Raw genomic sequence first — 19,780 nt, 5'->3', positions numbered from 1 at the left:
GCTTTTTTGGTCCTCCAATAATCCGTATCGGTATCGGCGCTGAAAAATCATAATCGGTCGACCTCTAGTTTCTTTACAGCAATTGGACCATGAAGGCCTGATTCACACAGTCTCCTCTGAACAGTTGATGTTGAGATGTTTCTGTTACTTGAACTCTTAGAAGCATTTATTTGGGCTGCAATCTGAGGTTGGTAATGCTAATGAACTCAGCAGCAGAGGTAACTCTGGGTCTTCCTTTCCTGTGGCGGTCCTCATGAGAGCCAGTTTCATCATAGCGCTTCATGGTTTTTGCGCTTGAAGAAACATTCAAAGTTCTTGACATTTTCCAGATTGACTGACCTTCGTGTCTCAAAGTAATGATGGACCATTTAATGTAATGATGGACCATTTATGAAATGGATGGTTGTGAGAAAGGAAAAAATCTGCAAATGTGCATAAATTGATATATATTGTGACACACAGAATAATACCTGGCTGGAGGGGTGGGCCACCTATTCTCATGTAACCTAATATTGCAAGCTTTGATTGTCATGCGGGTGAAAGAGGACCCAAAAGCGACTTAACAGAAACAGAGTTTATTTAAGTCCAAAACGGAATAACAGAAATCCTCTAGACTTGTAGAGGGGAAACAACTGGAGAAGCGGCCACAGACTGCAGGTCGCTTCGGGTAGGCGCAGGCCGTAGCCGACAGAGACACCTGCTCACACGCAGCATCTGATGAAGGCAAAAAACACGACAGGACAGGGCGATACACAATCACGGCAAAAACACGACAGGACAGGGCGAAACGCAATCACAGCATGGTGAATACAATACAAGGAACCGACGGGACAGGAACGGATCACAAAGGAATAAATAGGGACTCTAATCAGGGGAAAGGATCGGGAACAGGTGTGGGAAGACTAAATGATGATTAGGGGAATAGGAACAGCTGGGAGCAGGAACGGAACGATAGAGAGAAGAGAGAGCGAGAGAGTGAGAGAGGGAGGGGGAGAGAGAGGGATAGAAGGAGGGAAAGAACCAAATAAGACCAGCAGAGGGAAACGAATAGCATGGGGAGCACAGGGACAAGACATGATAATAAATGACAAACATGACAGTACCCCCCACTCACCGAGCGCCTCCTGGCGCACTCGAGGAGGAATCCTGGCGGCAACGGAGGAAATCATCGATGAGTGAACGGTCCAGCACGTCCCGAGACGGAACCCAACTCCTCTCCTCAGGACCGTAACCCTCCCAATCCACTAGGTATTGGTGACCCCGTCCCCGAGAACGCATGTCCATGATCTTATGTACCTTGTAAATAGGTGCGCTCTCGACAAGGACGGGAGGGGGGAGGGAAGACGAACGGGGGTGCGAAGAAAGGGCTTAACACAGGAGACATGGAAGACAGGATGGACGCGACGAAGATGTCGCGGAAGAAGCAGTCGCACAGCGACAGGATTGACGACCTGGGAGACACGGAACGGACCAATGAACCGCGGAGTCAACTTACGAGAAGCTGTCGTAAGAGGAAGGTTGCGAGTGGAAAGCCACACTCTCTGGCCGCAACAATACCTTGGACTCTTAATCCTGCGTTTATTGGCGGCTCTCACCGTCTGTGCCCTGTAACGGCAAAGTGCAGACCTCACCCTCCTCCAGGTGCGCTCACAACGTTGGACAAACGCTTGAGCGGAGGGAACGCTGGACTCGGCAAGCTGGGATGAGAACAGAGGAGGCTGGTAACCCAGACTACTCTGAAACGGAGATAACCCGGTAGCAGACGAAGGAAGCGAATTGTGAGCGTATTCTGCCCAGGGGAGCTGTTCTGCCCAAGACGCAGGGTTTCTGAAAGAAAGGCTGCGTAGTATGCGACCAATCGTCTGATTGGCCCTCTCTGCTTGACCGTTAGACTGGGGATGAAACCCGGAAGAGAGACTGACGGACGCACCAATCAAACGACAGAACTCCCTCCAAAACTGTGACGTGAATTGCGGGCCTCTGTCTGAAACGGCGTCTAACGGGAGGCCATGAATTCTGAATACATTCTCAATAATGATTTGTGCCGTCTCCTTAGCGGAAGGAAGTTTAGCGAGGGGAATGAAATGTGCCGCCTTAGAGAACCTATCGACAACCGTCAGAATCACAGTCTTCCCCGCAGACAAAGGCAGACCGGTAATGAAGTCTAAGGCAATGTGAGACCATGGTCGAGAAGGAATGGGGAGCGGTCTGAGACGACCGGCAGGAGGAGAGTTACCCGACTTAGTCTGCGCGCAGTCCGAACAAGCAGCCACGAAACGGCGCGTGTCACGCTCCTGAGTCGGCCACCAAAAGCGCTGGCGAATAGACGCAAGAGTGCCTCGAACACCGGGATGACCAGCTAACTTGGCAGAGTGAGCCCACTGAAGAACAGCCAGACGAGTGGAAACAGGAACGAAAAGGAGGTTACTAGGACAAGCGCGCGGCGACGCAGTGTGCGTGAGTGCTTGCTTAACCTGTCTTTCAATTCCCCAGACTGTTAACCCGACAACACGCCCATAAGGAAGAATCCCCTCGGGATCAGTAGAAGCCACAGAAGAACTAAACAGACGGGATAAGGCATCAGGCTTGGTGTTCTTGCTACCCGGACGGTAAGAAATCACAAACTCGAAACGAGCGAAAAACAACGCCCAACGAGCTTGACGGGCATTAAGTCGTTTGGCAGAACGGATGTACTCAAGGTTCTTATGGTCTGTCCAAACGACAAAAGGAACGGTCGCCCCCTCCAACCACTGTCGCCATTCGCCTAGGGCTAAGCGGATGGCGAGCAGTTCACGGTTACCCACATCATAGTTGCGCTCAGATGGCGACAGGCGATGAGAAAAATAAGCGCAAGGATGAACCTTATCGTCAGACTGGAAGCGCTGGGATAGGATGGCTCCCACGCCTACCTCTGAAGCGTCAACCTCGACAATGAATTGTCTAGTGACGTCAGGAGTAACGAGGATAGGAGCGGACGTAAAACGTTCTTTTAGAAGATCAAAAGCTCCCTGGGCGGAACCGGACCACTTAAAACACGTCTTGACAGAAGTAAGAGCTGTGAGAGGGGCAGCAACTTGACCGAAATTACGAATGAAACGCCGATAGAAATTAGCGAAACCTAAAAAGCGCTGCAACTCGACACGTGACCTTGGAACGGGCCAATCACTGACAGCTTGGACCTTAGCGGAATCCATCTGAATGCCTTCAGCGGAAATAACGGAACCGAGAAAAGTAACGGAGGAGACATGAAAAGAGCACTTCTCAGCCTTTACGTAGAGACAATTCTCTAAAAGGCGCTGTAGAACACGTCGAACGTGCTGAACATGAATCTCGAGTGACGGAGAAAAAATCAGGATATCGTCAAGATAGACAAAAACAAAAATGTTCAGCATGTCTCTCAGAACATCATTAACTAATGCCTGAAAAACAGCTGGCGCATTGGCGAGACCGAACGGCAGAACCCGGTACTCAAAATGCCCTAACGGAGTGTTAAACGCCGTTTTCCACTCGTCCCCCTCTCTGATGCGCACGAGATGGTAAGCGTTACGAAGGTCCAACTTAGTAAAGCACCTGGCTCCCTGCAGAATCTCGAAGGCTGATGACATAAGGGGAAGCGGATAACGATTCTTAACCGTTATGTCATTCAGCCCTCGATAATCCACGCAGGGGCGCAGAGTACCGTCCTTCTTTTTAACAAAAAGAACCCCGCCCCGGCCGGAGAAGAAGAAGGCACTATGGTACCGGCGTCAAGAGACACAGACAAATAATCCTCGAGAGCCTTACGTTCGGGAGCCGACAGAGAGTATAGTCTACCTCGAGGAGGAGTGGTCCCCGGAAGGAGATCAATACTACAATCATACGACCGGTGAGGAGGAAGGGAGTTGGCTCGGGACCGACTGAAGACCGTGCGCAGATCATGATATTCCTCCGGCACTCCTGTCAAATCGCCAGGTTCCTCCTGAGAAGTAGGGACAGAAGAAATGGGAGGGATGGCAGACATTAAACACTTCACATGACAAGAAACGTTCCAGGATAGGATAGAATTACTAGACCAATTAATAGAAGGATTATGACATACAAGCCAGGGATGACCCAAAACAACAGGTGTAAACGGTGAACGGAAAATCAAAAAAGAAATAGTCTCACTGTGGTTACCAGATACTGTGAGAGTTAAAGGTAGTGTCTCAAATTTGATACTGGGAAGATGACTACCATCTAAGGCAAACATGGGCGTAGGCCTGTCTAACGGTCTGAAAGGAATGTTATGTTTCCGAACCCATGCTTCGTCCATGAAACAACCCTCAGCCCCAGAGTCAATCAAAGCACTGCATGTAGCACCCGAACCGGTCCAGCGTAGATGGACCGACATAGTAGTACAAGATCTAGATGAAGGGACCTGAGTAGTAGCGCTCACCAGTAGCCCTCCGCTTACTGATGGGCTCTGGCCTCTTACTGGACATGAATTAACAAAATGTCCAGCAACTCCGCAATAGAGGCACAGGCGGTTGGTGATCCTCCGTTCCCTCTCCTTATTCGAGATGCGAATCCCTCCCAGCTGCATGGGCTCAGTCTCAAAGCCAGAGGAGGGAGATGGTTGCGATGCGGAGCAGGGAAACACCGTTGATGCGAGCTCTCTTCCACGAGCCCGGTGACGAAGATCTACCCGTCGTTCTATGCGGATGGCGAGAGCAATCAAAGAGTCCACATCTGAAGGAACCTCCCGGGAGAGAATCTCATCCTTAACCACTGCGTGGAGTCCCTCCAGAAAACGAGCGAGCAGCGCCGGCTCGTTCCACTCACTAGAGGCAGCAAGAGTGCGAAACTCAATGGAATAATCCGTTATGGACCGTTCACCTTGGCATAAGGAAGCCAGGGCCCTAGAAGCCTCCCCACCAAAAACTGAACGGTCAAAAACCCGAATCATCTCCTCTTTAAAGTTCTGGAATCTGTTAGAGCAATCAGCCCTTGCCTCCCAGATAGCTGTGCCCCATTCTCGAGCCCGGCCAGTAAGGAGTGAAATGACGTAAGCAACCCGAGCTCTCTCTCTAGAGTATGTGTGGGGTTGGAGAGAGAACACAATCTCACACTGCGTGAGAAAGGAGCGGCACTCAGTGGGCTGCCCGGAGTAGCAAGGTGGGTTATTAACCCTAGGTTCTGGAGGCTCGGCAGGCCAGGAAGTAACAGGTGGCACGAGACGTAGACTCTGGAACTGTCCAGAGAGGTCGGAAACCTGAGCGGCCAGGTTCTCCACGGCATGGCGAGCAGCGGACAATTCCTGCTCGTGTCTGCCGAGCATGGCTCCTTGGATCTCGACGGCAGTGTAACGAGCGTCTGAAGTCGCTGGGTCCATTCCTTGGTCGGTTCCTTCTGTCATGCGGGTGAAAGAGGACCCAAAAGCGACTTAACAGAAACAGAGTTTATTTAAGTCCAAAACGGAATAACAGAAATCCTCTAGACTTGTAGAGGGGAAACAACTGGAGAAGCGGCCACAGACTGCAGGTCGCTTCGGGTAGGCGCAGGCCGTAGCCGACAGAGACACCTGCTCACACGCAGCATCTGATGAAGGCAAAAAACACGACAGGACAGGGCGATACACAATCACGGCAAAAACACGACAGGACAGGGCGAAACGCAATCACAGCATGGTGAATACAATACAAGGAACCGACGGGACAGGAACGGATCACAAAGGAATAAATAGGGACTCTAATCAGGGGAAAGGATCGGGAACAGGTGTGGGAAGACTAAATGATGATTAGGGGAATAGGAACAGCTGGGAGCAGGAACGGAACGATAGAGAGAAGAGAGAGCGAGAGAGTGAGAGAGGGAGGGGGAGAGAGAGGGATAGAAGGAGGGAAAGAACCAAATAAGACCAGCAGAGGGAAACGAATAGCATGGGGAGCACAGGGACAAGACATGATAATAAATGACAAACATGACATTGATATTGCTAAAATGTGCGTAGTCAATTGTCTGCCCTACATAAACAAACAAACAAACAGCATTAGGATGTCTTAATACTTCTTGCAAATATAGGCCTGTAAACACAGAGATAAAATAAGCAGAAATATAAACTATTAATATTTATTATGAATGTAAGCTTTACTTTTTGGTAAACTTTCCAAGTGAAATTTGCTCTTATTCAGTGCTGGTCCTCCTGACAAGAATACATATAGTTACACATTTTTTGGTGTTGTGGCTATTGTGTAATTGGCTCTAAGGAAAACAAATGGGCTCAGACATCTCATCCATACCCTGGATTTAGTCTCAAATCCAATATGGTGTCCAAAATCCAATATGGCTGACATACCATTTGATGGAGGTCAAAACACTCATGCCCATAAATAATGTTTTGGTTGGTGTGAATCAATTTTATTCAGAATCCAATATGGCAAACATAATTACACTCAAAACATATTTTCCTACGCTGACATGCCTCTGTTGTATTTAAATGGCTGAAACTAGCTTTTCAACGTGTGTTCATGTTTTCCACGACACAAGCCAATTGTAGTGAAACCAAGTAACAGGAAAGAAACCTGTAATACAACAGTCAACTACTCTAGTCGCGTATATGTACAGCTCTAACCTTTTCCCTCTTTTCATAAGTGAAACTAAGTGTGCAAGGTTGATTCAAATTCTTGAGGTGGTCGGGGCATGAGGGTGTCCTAACAGGGTGAGGAGACAAAGTAGCCAGTAGTGGTTCTAGTTCTAACTGGTCATTCTGGGCAAGCTGCAGTGACCAGGGCAGTATCCTTCCTGTTTGACTTGCAGGGTACATATACATTTGAAGATGATCCCTAGGTGTGGATGGAAAGTTAAGGGGGTTGCAGAGGTAGTGGAGCTGATCAAGCATGATGCACAAAGACTACTATGATATACCATCCTAAGGGGACTCTTTTTTTTGCCATAGATGGCATTGTGTCCTTATTGGGCTGTTGGGATGACTGAACAGTTTCCAGACCAATGCAAGAGTCACCACAGCCTGAGATCTCATTCTTCGCATACAAGTCCGGTTCAGGTGTCACATGGGCTGGCCAGCCATGGGTGGAAGCAAAATAGGTACATATGAGGGCAATACACGCCAGCACTTTCCAGATGGCATTTTGACTGTTGAATGGCCTCCTGACATGTGACAGTTCAGTTCCACGATATCTCTGTGTTCATTAAAACAAATACAAATCAAATCAAAGTTTTCCTGAGCCGTTTTCTGACAGTATGTGCAGAAATTCTTCGGGTCGTGCAAACCCACAGTTTCATCAGCTTTCCGGGTGGCTGGTCTCAGACGATCCCGCAGGTGAAGAAGACGGGTGTAAAGGTCCTAGGCTGGTGCGGTTACACGTGGTCTGCGGCTGTGAGGCCTGTTGGACGTGCTGCCAAATCTTCTAAAACGACGTTGGTATAGAAAGAGCTTTTTAACATTTTAAATAGGCCTTTTATTGTCCCCAGTGTAATGATGTAATGATCATGCTGTTTAATCAACTTCTTGATGTGCCACACCTGTCAGGTGGATGGATTATCTTGGCAAAGGAGAAATGCTCACCAACAGGAATGTAAACACACCAACAGGAATGTAAACATCAAATTTGAAATAAATTAGCTTTTTGTGGCTATGGAACATTTCTGGGATCTTTTATTTCAACTCATGAAACATTGGACCAACACTTTACATGTTGTGTTTTATATTTTTGAGTAGAGGTCATAAGTACAGTACTCAAATCCTAAAGATCTTATTTAAAACGTGAATAAACCACGATGTAATGGTATTGCCATAAATATTGGTTTTTGGATTCCGTAATGGATTTGAAGTCTAATCTAGGTGTGCCCTGTAACGTAATAAAATCCACAGAGCCTTTGACTGAAAATAAATGACAGTTTTCACTCAGCCCACTTTTTTTCCTTTGATCTGATTAGATTACAATAGCCTCACTATATAAAACATGTGTAACTATGTATTTTGGTCAGGCAGGACCAAACAGCACTGAATGAGAGCAAATTTGACTTTCATCATAAATATTTATATTTCTGCCTATTGTATATCTGTTTACAAGTCCATATTTCCATATTTCTACTTTATTTAACTAGGCAAGTCAGTTAAGAACAAATTCCTATTTACAATGACGGCCTAGGAACAGTGGGTTAACTGCCTTGTTCAGTGGCAGAATTACAGATTTTTACCTTGTCAGCTCGGGGATTCAATCTTGCAACCTTTCGGTTACTAGTCCAACACTCTAACCTCTAGGCTTCCTATTCTAATGTTCTTCGTTTCTGAACGAAGGTCAGACAACTGACTACTTGTAATTCCACATTTTTTACAATATCAGAGATTGCAATAATGGATTATATGAGTTTGTGCCCCCCCAGCCAGGCATCATTCTGCAAGTTCTGAGGTTAGGGGGTGTGTCAAAATATCTATACATTTAACCACTTTTTCAATAAAATATGAATTCACAACCATCCATTTTATAAATGAAAAAATTCATTTTATAAATGAAAAAATATGGTTGTGTTTTGTTCCATCTCAGGTAAGGGTATCTCAAAAACTAAAGCCCTTTTTTTAAGGATTGGCCACTAGCCGAAAGGTCCTCCGTTCCCATCTCAAGGGCGGGGTTCTCTGTTAAGTACACTCCCTTCTTGATGTGCCTGGTGGTACCGTCCAAGACTTACTATAAAAGCAGGAGACAGCACGCCTACTTGGCAATTTGATTTATTAGGATCCCCATTAGCCGATGCCAATGGCGACAGCTAGTCTTACTGGGGTCCGACACATAACCAAATATAAAATACAGACCAAAAAAAGACTCCATTAAAAAACATTACCATGTAGTGTGTGTATCTATCAGTTACACATACACGTCAGTACATGCACACAACAAGTAGGTCACATGGAGGAGAGGCGTTGTTTGTTTTTTGAAACCAAGTTCTGTTCACTTGCGTTCCATTCACTCATGGCTCTGAATAATACTGTACGTTTCCTTGAATTTGTTCTGGATCTGGGGACTGTGAAAAGACCGCTGGTGGCATGTCTGGTGTCAGTGCTGTGTGTAAGTTGACTATGCAAACAATATGGAATTTCTAACACATTCATGTGAGACACAGTCAGAAGTGACGTTGTTGTTTGCAGAGAGACCCTCTGATTACAGTGAAGAACAAGACGTGCCGCTCTGTTCTGGTCCAGCTGCAGCTTCACTGGGTCTTTCTTGGCAGCACTTGACCACATGACTGGACAATAATCAAGATAACATAAAACTATAGCCTGCAGGACTTGCTTTATGGAGTGTGGTGTCAAAAAAGCAGAGCATCTCTTTATTACGGACAGACCTCTCCCCATCTTTACAACCGTTGAATCTATATGTTTTGACCATGACAGTTTACAATCCAAGGTAACGCCAAGTCATTTAGTCTCCTCAACTTGTTCAACAGACACACCATTCAGCTGAGGTCTAGAACTTAGTGAATGATTTGTACCAAATACAATGCTCTTAGTTTTAGAGATGTTCAGGACCAGTTTATTACTGGCCACCCATTTCAAAACAGACTGCAACTCTTTGTTAAGGGTTTCAGTGACTTCATTAGTTGTGGTTGCTGATGTGTATATGGTTGAATCATCAGCATACATGGACACACATGATTTATTTAATGCCAATGGCAGGTCATTGGTAAAAATAGAAAAGTGTAGAGGGCCTAAAGGGATGCCCTGCAGTACATCACATTTTACGTGTTTGGTATAAGAGAACCTTCCATTAAAGAAAACCCTGAGTTAAAAAACTGAGTTATATTAGATAGATAGCTTTGAATCCATGAAATGGCAGAGGTTGAAAATCCGTAACGTGTTAGTTTTCTCAACAATAGGTTATGGTCAGTAATATCAAAGGCTGCACTGAAATCTAACAGTACAGCTCCCACAATCTTCTTATCTATTGCTTTCAACCAATCATCAGTCATTTGTGTCAGTGCAGTACATGTTGAGCGCCCTTCTCTATAAGCATGCTGGAAGTCTGTTGTTAATTTGTTTACAGAGAAATAACATTGTCTTTGATCAAACACAATTTTTCCCAACAGTTTGCTAAGAGCTGGCAGCAAGCTGATAGGTCTGCTGTTAGAACCAGTCAAGGCCGCTTTACCACTGTTGGGGAGCAGAGTGACTTTGGCTTCCCTCCAGGAATGAGGACAAAGACTTTCCTCTAGGCTCAGATTAAAGATATGACAGATAGGAGTGGCTGTAGAGTCAGCTACCATCCTCAGTAACTTTACATCTAAGTTGTCAGTGTCAGGTTTGTCATTATTGATCAATAACAATCATTTTTCCACCTCTCCCACTCAGACTTAATGCTTTTCTTTCATTATGCTTGAGTACAATGGCTCACTGTTCATGTTTGGCATTTCCTGCCTGACTTTGCCCACTTTGCCAATGAAGTAATCATTGAAATAAGTGGTGACATCAAATGGTTTTGTGATGAAATGCTGTGAAAGATGGAGTTGAATCATTCTTTATATCATTGATCTTGGCTTCAGAATACAGTTTCTTATTATTTCTGTGGAGTTTAGTCATTTAATTTCTCAATTTGCAGTAAGTCAGCCAGTCAGCCAGTCAGACAGTCAGACAGTCAGACAGTCAGACATGCAGACAGACTTATTAGCCACTCCTTTTGACCCATCTCTTTCAGCCATCAATTTATATTTTATTCCTCATCAATCCATGGAGCCTTAACAGTTCTAACAGTCTGTTTCTTAACAGGTCCATGTTTATCAATAATTGTAAGAAGCATTTAGCGTCTGCTAAATGACTTAAATGTAAAAGTAATTGTGCATACTCCTTATTAATCACATCAGACCAGCAAATATGTTTAACATCATCCACATAATAGTCACAGACAAATATTTTGTATAATCTCTTATACACTATTTTAAGCTCAGCTTTTGGAACTTTGGCTTTCCTGGATATAGCCACCTTATTGTGATCACTGCATCCAATGGGTACAGATCCAGCTTCAGAACAGAATGTGACATTATTAGTACAAATGTGATCTTTGATTATCTTGTTTCTGCAGTGTTTGTAAACACCCTAGTAGGTTATTTTATAACCTGAACCACATTACAGGTACTGGTTACAGTGAGAAGCTTCCCCTTGAGCGGACAACTTGATGAAAACCAGCCAATATTCAGGTCCCCAAGAAAGTAGACCTCTGTTTACATCACATACACTATCAAGCATTTCACACATATTATTTTGATACTGACTGTTAGCACTTGGTGGCCTATAGCAACACCCCAAAATGAAAAAGGCTTTAGAGTTGCCAGGTGAACCTGCAACCACAACACTGTAATAACACATGAAATACACTACGTGATCAAAGGTATGTGGACACCTACTTGTCGAACATCTCATTCCAAAATCATGGTCTTTAACATGAAGTTGGTCTCCCCTTTGCTGCCCAAATAGGCTCCACTCTTCTAGGAATGCTTTCCACTAGATGTTGGAATATCCAGCCACAAGAGCATTAGTGAGGTCGGGCACTGGTGTTGGGCGATTAGGCCTGGCTCGCAGTGGCATTCCAAATCATCCCAAAGGCGTTCGATTGGGTTTAACGTCAGGGCTCTGTGCAGGCCACTCAAGTTCTTCCACACTGACCTCGCTTTGTGCACGGGGGCATTGTCATGCCTTAACAGCAAAGGGCCTGCCCCCAACTTTTGCCAGAAAGTTGGAAGCACAGAATCGTCTAAAATGTAATTGTATGCTGTAGCATTAATATTTCCCTTCACTGGAGCTAAGGGGCCTAGACCGAACCATGAAAAACAGCCCCAGGCCATTCTTCCTCCTCTACCAAACTTCACAGATGGAATTATGCATTGGGTCAGACTGCCAGATGGTGAAGCGTGAGTCATCACACCAGGAACTTGACCACTATCGGCCTGGGCCTGTTACCTGGGCCGGTGGTATGTTTTCCAGTCCTGTGGGCTCGCTCCACCTCAATCTTCCTGTGGTCCAGCTTCAGTTTCTCTGAGATCATTTCCCTCACTTTGTCCTCAGACTCCATCCAGGTCTCGTGGAGGTTTTGCAATTCCGTCAACAACCATGTTGTTCCACCTTGATTGTCCCTTGATAATCAGTTTTCTCCGTCATTATTGTCACGGATTAACATACAGAACTGATGTCCTCTCTCAATGACTTACAGATTGCTGTCATCTTGCCGTCATACCTGTTTAAACTCATCGATCTGACCCCGAGAGAACTGCAATCTGTTCTTCAGGTCCTGGATCTCTCTGGTCAGGTAGTCTATTATTTTATTAGTTGACTCCACCAGTATTTGGACACAACACTTGAAGCTATTTTCTTGTTGTTGTAGCAACTGCTTGTGGAACTCTTTTTGTTTGTTTAAAACATCCTTCACCTGTGATAGAGAGACACCACTGTCCTCAACGGTACTATATATATATATATATATGCCATTTAGCAGACGCTTTTATCCAAAGCGACTTACAGTCATGTGTGCATACATTCTACGTATGGGTGGTCCCGGGGATCGAACCCACTACCCTGGCGTTACCCCCGGGACCACCCATACGTAGAATGTATGCACACATGACTGTAAGTCGCTTTGGATAAAAGCGTCTGCTAAATGGCATATATATATATATATAGTACCCCCACTGGCTTTGGGCTCACAGTGCTAAATGACTTAAATGTAAATGTAAGATTGTAAACAACAACAACAAGCAGCGAGGACAAACAGCCACATGCCCAGGACAATCCTCAGTCTCAGCCACAATGGCATCACGGGCTGCGTTCCAGCACCCAAGAAAACCCTATCTAGTTGCTAGGCCAAACAGCTCCTCAGACCTGGCCTTGGGCGGCAGGATCACTGGATAGATAGTAGCAGTCCTTGCAACTGATGCAAACCGCGTCTGCTAAAACAGTTGGTGTAAAGTTGCATGGTTGTGAATTCAAATCCCACATGGGGCAGTTTATTTATAAAGGAAATGTCACTCTGCTGCTGGTCCTCAAGTCAAACGATGCATATTGAAGTAGATCATTAAAACAACGCCTACATCTAGACACATCCATGCAATATATGTAATATAATAGGATTGTTAGGCACCGGCAGTGTGTTTGTGAACAAGGCTGAAGAAAGACGTATTTTATTTAGAAATTCATTCATATTCTTAATTTTCTAGGTGATGACTGCACTTTTCTTCTCAACACAATACTGCAATGAATGTAAGGTCACATAAAAAAAAATCTATAACAATTCAACCATGGGGGATTTGAACTTGCACTGCATGTAGAAATAGATGTCAGGAACGTTGCCCCTTACCACTGTAGCTAATATAATTAGCTGAACGTGCCAGTGGACTTCTGGTAAGTGAGAAAGTGTTGGGATCAGGTACAACTACGTGCTCAGCTGGCCGTCGCTAGCATCGTGGCTAATTTTGCCACGTTGGCCTATGAGAAAATCTACCAGCTAGCCATTTAAAACCAATGGTTTAAATCAATATTCTTAGCAAAGTATGGCCCCTTAGAGATTTGAGCCACATTGAAATGGGTGTAGCCTTGAAGCGCACTCAAAACATTTTACCCACCCCCAAAATGAATATTTATGAGCAATTCCCTCCACCCACAACTTCTCACCTGAATGCATTGTTTGTTGGGCAAAGGCTGAAATTGTGGTAGAGTTGCCCTTTGAGAGTGAGTCGACCGAGACATCCCCCCTCTCCATTCCCCCCTCCAACCCTCTTTCACTGGCAGTGCTTTGTCGCCATGCTTGGCTGGGCCCAAGTGGGCTCCTGTGGACCCCCAATGGGCTGTGGCGTGTCCGGTGAAGGGCCCTCATTAGTGGGTAGAGAGCTGGGATTAAGTGAATCTCAGCTGCAGGCAGGGCTCTACTATATCTAGTCTACTCAGCACTGGACTGTTCAGGGCTGGGCTATCAAGGCCAGATAATGGTGTTTGTTTAGCCATTAGTCAGGCTCCGTTTAGCAGCCTCTCTCTGCTCTGCTCTGGGGGCCTCATCGAGATAGACCGACCGACAGACAGACAAACAGGACGCAGTGTGACAGATTAGGGATGAGAGGGGAGAAGGATACTTTATAGGATTTTGGTGGTAGATGTGAATGTAGGCAGAGTAGGTGTGGTTTTCTCTATCCTCTGGATCAATTCAAAAGTTATTTGTCACGTGCTTTGTAAACAACAGGTGTAGATTAAAAGTGGAACACTCACTTATGGGTCCTTCCCAACAATGCAGAGAGAAAGAAACTAGAGAAATAATAGAAAAGTAATACTAAATACACATTGAGTAACAATAACTCGGCTACGTACATGGGGTACCAGTACCGAGTCAGGATGTGCAGGGGTACGAGGTCATTGAGGTAGATATGTACATATAACTAGGAATAAAGTGACTAGGCAACAGGACAGATAATAAACAATAACAGTAGCATTTGTGATGAGTCAAAAGAAGTTATTACAAAAATGGTCAACGCAGATAGTCCGGGTAGCTATTGGCAGCCTTTTGTCTTGGAGGTAGAAGCTGTTCAGGGTCCAGTCCTGTAATGTAGGTGTCCAGGGGCAGTGTGGAGTGCAATAGAGATTGCGTCATCTGTAGATCTGTTAGGGTGGTATGTGAATTGGAGTGAGTCTAGGGTTTCCAGGATGATGATGTTGATGTGAGCCATGACCAGCCTTTCAAAGCACTTCATGGCTACAGATGCTACGGGGCAGTAGTCATTTAGACAGGTTACCTTGGCGTTCCTGGGAACAGGGACTATGATGTTCTGCTTGAAACATGTAGATATTACAGACTGGGTCAGGAAGAGGTTGAAAATGTCAGTGGAGACACTTGCCAGCTGGTCAACGCATGCTCTGCGTTCTGGGAATCTGTCTGGCCCTATGGCCTTGTGTTAAAATCACCGACCACTGGGTGTGCTGCCTTTGGATAAGCATGTTCCTGTCTGCTTGTGGCCCGATACAGCTCGTTGAGGGCGGTCTTAGTGCCAGCATGGGTTTGTGGTGTTAAATAAACAGAAATGAAATATATAGATGGAAACTCTCTTGGTAAATAGGATGGTCTACAGTTGATCAATTAGACCTGTGTGTGTAGCTAGTTACTAGATTCTGTATGGTTTTGCTGTAACTGGCTATTGTCAGCATCAGTAAGTGGACTCCTAGGGTTGATATCTACTCCTAAACACTCAGTCTGTCAGCACACTGACTCATCTGGAGGTGTGACTGACATGTAGCAGCCCACACAAAACAGCCATTTAAAACCATCACAGCTCTCCCCTCTCTCTTTCTCCCCTCTCTCTCTCTCCCCTCTCTCTCTGTCTCTCTCTCTGTCTCTCTCTCTCTGTCTGTCTCACTCTCTGCCTGTCTGTCTCTCACCCTGTCGCTCTGTCTGTCTGTCTGTTTTCTCTGTCTGTTTCTCCGTCTGTCTCTCTCTCCGTCTGTCTCTCTCTCTCTCCGTCTGTCTGTCTGTCTGTCTGTCTGTCTGTCTGTCTGTCTGTCTGTCTGTCTGTCTGTCTGTCTGTCTGTCTGTCTGTCTGTCTGTCTGTCTGTCTGTCTGTCTCTCCCTCCGTCTGTCTCTTTCTCTCTAATTCACACTCTCTCTACTTCTCTCCTTTTTCCATCTCTCCCCACTCTGCTTTCACAAGTCAGAACAAATTCTCTCCCCACACTTCCCTCTGTTCACAGTCTCTCTCAGTGCGTCATTGTTTGAAAACCACACTGCTTTACACAGTACCAGTGTTTAGGGTTAGGCAGTATCCGTTACAGATGAATGGGCGGGATTAGCGCCAGTGTAACGTGTGTAAGCTTGGTGTTTTTAATCCACCAGCATGTGCCCGCCCAATCCTGTACGTGTGACTTGTGTAAGAATAGGATTCCCGGTGATATAACAGGATATACAGTACACTGTTAAATGTACAGTATATTTAATGGAGACAATATTCCCCTTGAAACTCTAGAAGCAGAAGGGTGAGACTAAACCATATTGTGTTACAGGATGATACCTTCATGGCTCATTGCCATTTATGCCACCGATGTTAAATCATTATAACCAATAAGATGTGTAATGGATTCCTTCCCTGACTTCTTAATTGTAGGAAGGTCTGGACTTGTTTGTTAATGAACGGGAAGACTGTGGGAAGAGTTTGGAGGACTGAGAGTGTTGGCTGGTGTCTTTTCTGCAATGGGCCTGAGCTTTGAGGTAGTTTTGACTACTGGTGTGTGTGTCACTTCTGCAGTGGGCCTGGCTGCTGAAGGTGTGTGTGTGTGTGTGTGTGTCTTCTACAGTGGGCCTGGCTGCTGAAGGTGTGTGGGTGTGTGTCTTCTACAGTGGGCCCGGCTGCTGAAGGTGTGTGTGTCTCTTCTGCAGTGGGCCTGACTGCTGAAGGTGTGTGTGACTTCTGCAGTGGGCCTAGCTGCTGAAGGTGTGTGTGTGTGTGTCTTCTACAGTGGGCCTGGCTGCTGAAGGTGTGTGTGTGTGTCTTCTACAGTGGGCCTGGCTGCTGAAGGTGTGTGTGTGTGTGTGTCTTCTACAGTGGGCCTAGCTGCTGAAGGTGTGTGTGTGTGTCTTCTACAGTGGGCCTGGCTGCTGAAGGTGTGTGTGTCTCTTCTGCAGTGGGCCTGACTGCTGAAGGTGTGTGTGACTTCTGCAGTGGGCCTAGCTGCTGAAGGTGTGTGGGTGTGTGTCTTCTACAGTGGGCCCGGCTGCTGAAGGTGTGTGTGTCTCTTCTGCAGTGGGCCTGACTGCTGAAGGTGTGTGTGTCTTCTGCAGTGGGCCTAGCTGCTGAAGGTGTGTGTGTGTGTGTCTTCTACAGTGGGCCTGGCTGCTGAAGGTGTGTGTGTGTCTCTTCTACAGTGGGCCTGGCTGCTGAAGGTGTGTGTGTGTCTCTTCTGCAGTGGGCCTAGTGCTTAATCAGGTTCCCTGCACGCCAGCTGTGTCCACAGCAAATAGCCTCTCTGTCCCAGTGAAGAGGACACTCATCCAGCAGGGAGGGAGGAGGCCAGAAAGAACTGGGAGATTATCCCAACCTGCTGCTGCGGTGTGAGGGACGGTGTGTGTGTGTGTCTGTGACAGAGAGTGTGTGTACTGTATGTGTGCAAGCAGCGAATCAGTGTGTCGGCTACACCACTTGCAGTTTGTAGTCTACTCTCCACTCAAGTGGCCAGCTGGCAGACAGTAGATAGCTAGGGCCTTGGGACCAGCGACGATGCAGTAAACAGACAAACAGGCTATCATTCCTAATGAGGAAATGTGCTGTACCTGAACGGAAAACGAAGTGGGGGCCATACTGACCTCTGCTGCTCCCTGATACACACACAAGTATATGTTTTCGAAATGCATACTGCCTCCAGCTCATTACAAAGTGGTGTGTAACCAAATATTTATATATGCACTAGATGACTGATAGGGGGCACTGTTTTGAAGCCTCCGCACCTCCATCTTGGCACTCCCCCACCATTGTTACAAATATTTTGGAAGCTATAGAAATGCATTTATTCATGTCTCCATTTGTTTTCTGCCAGATGTATTACATTACAGACACCTCAATGCATACTTTTATATTATAAAATACAAAAATACTTAAATACATGTAATTATGTTCTTGAAACATTTAATTGAAATAATGTAGAATTCCATTCATTCCTATGGAGGACTGCTTCTTCTGGGGAGTGCCAATATGTCCGATCGATGGCTTCAAAGCTTCTTATTGGTAATCCAGAGTTTACGGTGAGCTCCAAAAGTATTGGGACAGGGTATGTGTTGTTGTTTTGGCTCTGTACTCCAGCACTTTAGATTTGAAATTATTCAATGACTATGAGGTTAAAGTGCAGACAGTCAGCTTTAATTTGAGTGTATTTTCATCCATATCGGGTGAACTGTTTAGAAATTACAGATGTTTTTCTAAATAGTCCACCCATTTCAGGGGACTGAAAGCAGTCAAAAGTTTAGTATTTGGACCCAAAGTCTGATTAAATCAAGATTGTGACTCTACAAACTTGTTGGATGTATTTGCTGTTTGTTTTGGTTGTGTTTCGGATTATTTTGTGCCCAATATAAATTCATGGTAAATAATCGATTGTGTGATTTTGGAGCACAGGAGGTTGGTGGCACCTTAGGGAGAACGGGCTCGTGGTAATGACTGGAGCGGTATCAGTGGAATGGTATGAAATACATCAAACTCATGGTTTCCAGGTGTTTGATGACATTCCATTTGCTCTGTTCCGGCCATTATGATGAGCCGTTCTGTTTTGGAGTCACTTTTATTGTAAATAAGAATAGAATATGTTTCTAAACACTTCTATATCAATGTGGATGCTACCATGATTACGGATAATGAGTGAGAAGTTATAGAGGCCTACATTTCATACCCCCCCCAAAAAATGCTAACCTCCCCTGTTATTGTAATGGTGAGAGATTAGCATGTCTTGGAGGTGTGATATAAAATGCTAACCTCCCCTGTTATTGTAATGGTGAGAGATTAGCATGTCTTGGAGGTGTGATATAAAATGCTAACCTCCCCTGTTATTGTAATGGTGAGAGATTAGCATGTCTTGGAAGTGTGATATAAAATGCTAACCTCCCCTGTTATTGTAATGGTGAGAGATTAGCATGTCTTGGTGGTGTGATATAAAATGCTAACCTCCCCTGTTATTGTAATGGTTAGAGATTAGCATGTCTTGGAGGTGTGATATAAAATGCTAACCTCCCCTGTTATTGTAATGGTGAGAGATTAGCATGTCTTGGAAGTGTGATATAAAATGCTAACCTCCCCTGTTATTGTAATGGTGAGAGATTAGCATGTCTTGGTGGTGTGATATAAAATGCTAACCTCCCCTGTTATTGTAATGGTGAGAGATTAGCATGTCTTGGAGGTGTGATATAAAATGCTAACCTCCCCTGTTATTGTAATGGTGAGAGATTAGCATGTTTTTGAGGTGTGATGTAGAATGCTAACTTCCCCTACTATTGTAATGGTGAGAGATTAGCATGTCTTGGAAGTGTGATATGAAATGCTAACCTCCCCTGTTATTGTAATGGTGAGATTAGCATGTCTTGGGGGTATGATATAAAATGCTAACCTCCCCTGTTATTGTAATGGTGAGAGATTAGCATGTCTTGGAGGTGTGATATAAAATGCTAATCTCCCCTGTTATTGTAATGGTGAGAGGTTAGCATGTCTTGGACGTATGATATAAAATGCTAACCTCCCCTGTTATTGTCATGGTGAGAGGTTAGCATGTCTTGGAGGTGTGATATAAAATGCTAACCTCCCCTGTTATTGTCATGGTGAGAGGTTAGTATGTCATGCAGGTATAATATAAAATACTAACCTCCCCTGTTATTGTAATGGTGAGAGGTTAGCATTTATTATGGATAGCCAAGGCAGCAGCTACTCTTCCTGGGGTCTGGCAAAATGAAGGCAGTTATACAATTTTAGAAACATTACAATACATTCATAACATATTTCACAACACACTAAGTGTGTGCCCTTAGGCCCCTACTCCACTACCACGTATCTACAACACAAAATCCATGTGTGTGTGTATAGTGCGTATGTTATCATGTGTGTGTATGCATGTGTCTGTGCCTATGTTCGTTTTGCTTCACAGTCCCAGCTGTCCTATAAGGTGTTTTTTAAATCTGTTTTTAAATCTGATTCTACTGCTTGCATCAGTTACCTGATATGGAATAGAGTTCCATGTAGTCATGGCTCTATGTAGTACTATGTGCCTCCTATAGTCTGTTCTGGACTTGGGGACTGTGAAGAGACCTCTAGTGGC

The 19,780-nt window shown here is 45.2% G+C and overlaps 1 protein-coding gene across 3 annotated transcripts in view; it reads left to right on the top strand.

Moving 5' to 3' along the window:
* The window catches only part of plxnb2b (plexin b2b), a 198,274-nt gene that overhangs the window by 116,654 nt on the left and 61,840 nt on the right, over positions 1 to 19,780 (top strand). The window contains exon 3 of one of the 3 annotated variants that reach the window (XM_046354180.1): positions 12,174 to 12,269. The exons of the other annotated variants lie outside the window; for them this stretch is intronic. The gene's annotated coding sequence lies outside the window, so the exon portion shown is untranslated. The remainder of the gene's footprint in view (positions 1 to 12,173; positions 12,270 to 19,780) is intronic. 3 annotated transcript variants of the gene reach the window in all.

This window comes from Oncorhynchus gorbuscha, linkage group LG01 (assembly GCF_021184085.1).
Source record: "Oncorhynchus gorbuscha isolate QuinsamMale2020 ecotype Even-year linkage group LG01, OgorEven_v1.0, whole genome shotgun sequence".
NCBI lineage: Eukaryota > Metazoa > Chordata > Actinopteri > Salmoniformes > Salmonidae > Oncorhynchus > Oncorhynchus gorbuscha.
Note: the sequence above shows the minus strand (reverse complement) of the source record. Positions and strands in the feature narration are given on the sequence as shown.